Below are 7,166 nucleotides of genomic sequence, written 5' to 3'. Positions count from 1 at the left end.
GGGATCCTGGGAGTGGTCAGATCCTTCTACTCACACCTCTTGGGTGGGAGGGATCCTGATCGGGATGAGATGTCGGCTTTCCTGACTGAAACTATCCCTGTGCCAGGGGATGACCACTCTCTTCATGTTTTGGCAGAGGTAATCAGGGATGAGTAAGTGAGACTGGCGGATGGCTTAACATCCAAGTTTTACAAGACTTTTAGGGACTCCTTCGCCCCCCTCTTGACTGAGGTTTTTAATGAATGTCTCTCCTCGAATACTCTGCCCAGTTCAATAAGTCGGCCCTGATTATCCCGTCAAAGGGTAGAGACTCGTCCTGTATTAAGCATTGGTGTCCCATAGCGCTTCTCGATATGGACCAAAAGGTTCTGGCAAAGGTGCTTTTTAAACGGTTGGTGAAATTCGCACCCCGGCTCCTTTCGGCAGCCCAGCACAGCTCCATCCCAGGCCGCAGTATGTTTAGTGCTGTGCTTGGTGTCCGGGAGGCAGTGTTGCAGAGCAAGGTGGGTCACTGGAAGGGGAACTTGCTGTCTTTTGACCAGGCGAAGGCCTTTGACCGGGTTAACCATGAGTACCTCTGGTCCGTCGTTCTGAGGTACGATCTGCCTGGGAGGTTTGTCAGTTGGTTAAAAGTGTTATACAATGGGGCAGAGACTTTTCCGCTTGTGAATGATTGGGTCGGACACCCTTTTGAGGTGAGGTCTGGTGTCCGTCATGGCTGTTCTCTGAGCCCGCAGTTATACATGTTCGCGATCGACCCTCTTTTAAGGAGTGTGGAGCGTGGACCGTTGGGCGGAGCCAGGGGCCACCTTAAGGGTAGTGGCATACGTCAATGACGTTTCCCTCTTTGTATCCTCGAGGGAGGAGGCAGATTGGGTCATGTCTGAGTTCGAGCGCTACTTGATGGCATCTGGGTCCATGATCAACCGAGATAAGTGTGAGAGTCTCTGGCTGGGAGGGGGAGATCCAATTTTTGATTTCCCGGACATCCTTCCAGGGCCTCAGGCCACGGCAAAACTTCTAAGCTTCAGTTTTGGCCCGGGGGACTATCCCCAGCAAAATTGGGAAGGCAGACTTAAGATCGCCGCCCAGAAAGTGGATCAGTGGAAGGGTAGGTCCTTGACCCTGAGAGAAGGGTTAGCCTGGTCAAGGGGTATTTGCTCCCTTTGTTAATATACTTGGGCAGTGTCTGCATCTTTCCAGAGCTGGGTCTACAGCCTGTTTTTCCAATTATTATGAGGGAATAGGCTGAACCTAATCAAGTCACATACTGCATGAGGAGACTAGGGTGGTTGGGTATGATCAACCCCATGGTGTTCTTAGTGAATACCTTTCTTAAAGCAAACATCGCTAACCTCTGGTTAGAGAGGGCTCCTCCGTGGGTATTCTCCTGCAGGGGGTGGTTTCAGCCCAGGAATGGGAGACAGGAGGGCAGGTGAAGGACCTTCATACACCTCATGGACATCTTCCGGCTTATGCTACCCCAGTTTTGAAGGTGATCCGCCGGTGGGGTCTGGGAGTGTGGGAGATCAGAGCCATGTTGAGGAAGTTTCTTGACAATAGGGTCCTGTTGACCAACTTTCAGAAGCCTCTGGCACTCAAAGATTGCCCAAAGCGGGATCTGGAGGTGGGGCTTGGGTTATTAAACTTTAAGCGGATTCCCTTGACGTTTTTGGAATTGGCTTGGTGCTGTTTCCATGGGAGACTGTATGTGAGGGACAACCTGAAGTACAGGAACTCTGATGTCCGGGATTGTCCCCGCGAAGAGTGTGGTGGCATGCTTGAAAGTATGGAGCACTTCCTGCTTCGGTGTCCTTTTAATACAGGGATCTACAGTGAGGTGGTTGCTTCCATAGGCTGGCCCATGATGTCAGGCCTCTCCTATACAGAGTGGGCCTATGGGGCAATCAGGTCCCTTGGTGGCCGACATTGGGGCACTGTTTTTCTAGTTTGTATAGTCACTAGATTGCACACTTGGAACGCACTGTGTCTAGTATCCACACAGCAGAAAGCCCTCACCCAGGAAGAGGCGATTAGGAACATCCTGGGTGACCTGGCAAAAGTGCGCTCTTCGGAGTTTGAGAGGCTGGGTGCATGGAGAGCCTCCCTTCTGTAGAGGGGGTTCTCTTTTAATGAACCCTAGGGAGAGTTAGTTTCTGCACAGGTGGGATTGAGAGAGTCTTGCCTTTTTTTTTTGTTTCTTTGTTTTGGTAGGGCCAGATAGATGGGTAGGAACAGTCAGGGACAGGTAGGGACAAACCAGGGGAGGAGTCCTGAGGAGATAATTTGCATATTCCCACTGCATTTTGGGGTAAGTGAAGAGTCTCCGCGAGCTCAAAGAACACTGGATTTTGGCTGTTGGAGCTGAAAAGAGGACATCGGTAAACCAGGGGAGGAGTCCTGAGGAGATAATTTGCATATTCCCACTGCATTTTGGGGTAAGTGAAGAGTCTCCGCGAGCTCAAAGAACACTGGATTTTGGCTGTTGGAGCTGAAAAGAGGACATCGGTAAACCAGGGGAGGAGTCCTGAGGAGATAATTTGCATATTCCCACTGCATTTTGGGGTAAGTGAAGAGTCTCCGCGAGCTCAAAGAACACTGGATTTTGGCTGTTGGAGCTGAAAAGAGGACATCGGTAAACCAGGGGAGGAGTCCTGAGGAGATAATTTGCATATTCCCACTGCATTTTGGGGTAAGTGAAGAGTCTCCGCGAGCTCAAAGAACACTGGATTTTGGCTGTTGGAGCTGAAAAGAGGACATCGGTAAACCAGGGGAGGAGTCCTGAGGAGATAATTTGCATATTCCCACTGCATTTTGGGGTAAGTGAAGAGTCTCCGCGAGCTCAAAGAACACTGGATTTTGGCTGTTGGAGCTGAAAAGAGGACATCGGTAAACCGCGCGCCTACCGGCGCGCGCATTTTGAAGCATTTTTTTAAACTTTTTTCACTGTTTTCAGAACATTAACAATAAGAACATGGAAGAGTCCAGGAGCCATTTGGTGAGCTGCATATCCTGCTACATGTTCACAGACTTGCCAGTGGAAAAGCCAGACTTCACATGCCAGAAATGCAAGCTTGTGTCCCTGTTGGAGGAAAAGTTGCGAAATCTAGAAGAGAGGTTAACTACCTTGAAAATCATTAAGGAAGGTGAAGAGTTCTTAGACAGAGCAGAATTATCTCTTCATGATTCAGAAAGAGAAGAAATTCGAACTGCACCTGACGAAACAGAGGAATGGAAGCATGTGACCCACAGAAGCAGGAGGATCGAGAGGCATTCAGCACCCATACTGCTCAGGAACCAGTACCAGGCTCTCACACAGGAGAACCATGAAGAAATACAGCAAGATAAGACTTTGCCAGCAATGAATAACCTTGTAAGCCCTCAGAATCCTCCTGGATGGAGAAAGAAGAATGTTGTGAAGAAAAAACGGAGAGTGGTGGTCATGGGGGATTCCCTGTTAAGAGGAACAGAGGCCGCTATCTGCAGACCAGACATAACCTCAAGAGAAATGTGCTGTCTTCCAGGAGCAAAAATTAAAGATGTGTCTGACAGGATATCAAGACTCTTCAGACCTACAGATCACTACCCATTCCTGCTAATACATGTGGGGACAAATGACACCGCAAGAAAGGACCTGGAAACCATCTGCAGTGACTTTGAAGACTTAGGCAAGAAAGTGAAAGAATTGGGAGCGCAGGTGGTCTTCTCATCCATCCTCCCAGTGGATGGCCATGGAACAATGAGGTGGAATAAGATTCTACAGGTGAACAACTGGCTACGTCGATGGTGCCGTCAACAAGGATTTGGATTTCTGGATCACGGAATGAATTACCTATACGATGGACTACTTGCTAGAGATGGGGTGCACCTTACGAAGACTGGAAAACATGTATTTGGAAGTCGCCTTGCTACACTCATCAGAAGAGCTTTAAACTAGAACAATGTGGGAAGGGAAGCAAAAGGCCAGAAAAAGCCATACAGCTGACAAATACTATTGAGATCTCTGCTACTGGAAGTGGAAAAGAAGAACAAAGACAAAAAAATCTAAATAATAAAAATATGGGAGGAAGAGAAACCAATCACAAACTAAAATGTTTTTATACAAATGCACAAAGCATGGGCAACAAACAAGGAGAATTGGAACTACTAATGCAGGAAAAGGAATATGATGTCATTGGAATCACTGAAACTTGGTGGGACGATACACATGATTGGAATAAAAGGCTAAAAGGATACAACTTATTTGCAAGAAACAGACTTGATAAACGAGGAGGAGGTGTTGCATTGTATGTTAGAAAAGCGTATATCTGCACAGAGATTGAAGCTTCAGAGACTGGGAGTTCTGTGGAAACTGTTTGGGTAAGAATACAAGGAGAGAACAACGGAAAGGACACCATTGTAGGCATTTACTACAGGCCACCTGGGCAAGCTGAAGATATGGATGAACTCTTTATGTATCAAATGACCAAGTTCTCCAAAAAATATGACGTAGTGGTCATGGGAGATTTCAACTATCCAGACATTTGTTGGGAATCTCTCTCAAGTAAAACTAGCAGGTCAAGCAAATTCTTATCCTCTCTTGCTGACAACTTTATCTTCCAAAAGGTAGGGGAGAAAACAAGGGGATCTGCTACTTTGGATCTAATTCTTATAAACAGGGAGGAAATGGTTGAGGAGGTAAAGGTGGCTGGGACCCTAGGAGGCAGCGATCATGCTATTATAGAATTTTGGATAACTAGAGGAGGAAGACATGTGAAGACTCAAACTTCAAGGTTAGATTTTAGAAAGGCAGATTTTAAGAGACTCAGAAAGAGAATAGGAGGGATCCAATGGCTGGATGTCCTTAAGGACAAAAATGTCCAGGAAGGATGGGAAATTTTTAAAAATGAGATTCTCAAAGCACAATCGTTAACAATCCCGAAAAGTAGGAAGAATGGGAAGCATTTAAGGAAACCAGGATGGATGAACACAGAACTTAAACACATGCTAAAAAGAAAGAAAGAAATGTTTATTAAATGGAAAGAGGGAGGCATATCTAAAGAAGATTATAATGCAGTCTGCAGATCCTGCAGGGCACGTATCAGGTTAGCTAAAGCTGACAATGAATTAAGGCTTGCAAGAGATGTCAAAAGCAATAAAAAAGGATTTTGGGGGTATGTCAAAAGTAAAAGAAAAGTCAAAGATGCTATAGGATTTTTACAGGATGAAAATGGAGAAATGGTAAGAGAGGATGTTGAGAAGGCCGAACTTTTTAATTCCTATTTTGCATCTGTTTTCTCTCAGAAAGAAAATGTAACATCAACTGATGTTCACTGTCCTTTTAAAGGAATAGAGGAATCCAAGTTATCAGTAAACAGAAAGATTGTGAGGGAATATTTAGCTAACATAAATGAGTTCAAGTCTCCAGGTCCAGATGAATTACACCCCAGAGTACTGAAGGAGATTGTAGAAGAAATTTTAGAACCACTCTCCATAATCTTTGAAAATTCTTGGAGAACAGGAGAAGTCCCAGAAGACTGGAGAAGAGCAAATGTTGTTCCTATCTTCAAAAAGGGGAAGAAGGTGGACCCAGGGAACTATAGGCCGGTGAGTCTGACTTCTATACCAGGAAAGATCTTTGAACAAATTATTAAACAACATGTATGTAAGTACATGGATAAGAATGAAGTGATTAACCAGAGTCAGCATGGGTTTGTAACTAACAAGTCATGTCAGACTAACTTAATTTCCTTCTATGACAGAATCACTGACTGGGTGGATCAGGGAAATGCTGTAGATATAGTATATCTTGACTTCAGCAAAGCATTTGACAAAGTATCTCACATCATCCTTATTGAAAAAATGACCAAGTATGCAATGGACCAGGCAACTGTTAGGTGGATTCATAACTGGCTTAGTGATCGGACTCAAAGGGTGGTTGTAAATGGCTTCACATCCAGCTGGATGAATGTCTCAAGTGGGGTACCACAGGGCTCCGTCCTGGGACCTGTATTGTTCAACATCTTTATCAATGATTTAGATGAAGGAATTGAGGGTAAACTGATTAAATTTGCTGATGACACAAAGCTAGGAGGGATAGCTAATACTAGAGAAGAGAGAGAGAGGATTCAAAAAGACCTAAATAAACTGGAGCAGTGGGCAGCAACCAACAGAATGGTTTTTAACAGGGAAAAATGCAAAGTACTACATCTGGGCAATAAAAATGAAAAAAGCATATACAGAATGGGAGGAATAGAGCTAAGCAACAGTACATGTGAAAAAGACTTAGGTATACTAATAGATCATAGACTGAACATGAGTCAACAGTGTGATGCAGCAGCAAAAAAGGCAAATACAATTCTGGGATGTATTAACAGAAGCATACAGTCTAGATCACGTGAAGTCATTATCGGTCTTTACTCCTCTTTGGTCAGACCTCATCTGGAATACTGTGTACAGTTTTGGGCACCACATTTTAAAAAAGACATAGACAAACTGGAGCAAGTTCAGAGAAGAGCGACCAGAATGGTGACTGGTCTGCAAACCATGTCCTATGAGGAACGATTGCAGGATTTGGGAATGTTTAGCTTGCAAAAAAGAAGACTGAGAGGAGACTTAATAGCTGTCTACAAATATGTCAAGGGCTGTCACATTGTAGAAGGATCATCTTTATTCTCATTTGCACAAGGAAAGACTAGAAGCAATGGGATGAAACTAAATGGGAGGAGACACAGATTAGATATTAGAAAAAACTTTTTGACAGTTAGGGTGATTAATGAGTGGAACAGGCTGCCACGAGAGGTGGTGAGTTCCCCTTCAATGGACGTCTTCAAACAGAGGCTGGACAGACATCTGTCTGAGATGATCTAGTGAATCCTGCTTTGAGCAGGGGGTTGGACCAGATGACCCAGGAGGTCCCTTCCAACTCTACCATTCTATGATTCTATAAATTAGAGTGTTCAAAGCAGGCAGCTTTAGGGATAGGCAGTTAGTATTAGGTTTATTAGTGAGGGGCAGAAAGGGAGAGATAGGGATAGGTTAGTAAGGCCTTAGGGACAGACCTTTTGTTTTCTTTCTTTGTTAGAGAGGGACAGAATGATAGGTAAGTTAGGGCGAGGGCCTCTTTGATCTCCAGTTTCTGGTGGTGGGCTGTTATCCTCACTTATAGATTTTTGTTTTGAAAAGAA

This window comes from Phyllobates terribilis, unplaced genomic scaffold (assembly GCF_046119375.1).
Source record: "Phyllobates terribilis strain yellow unplaced genomic scaffold, ASM4611937v1 Scaffold_10__3_contigs__length_209671492, whole genome shotgun sequence".
In the NCBI taxonomy this organism is placed as follows: Eukaryota; Metazoa; Chordata; class Amphibia; order Anura; family Dendrobatidae; genus Phyllobates; species Phyllobates terribilis.
The sequence above is the reverse complement of the archived record's forward strand: the minus strand, read 5'-3'. Positions refer to the sequence as shown.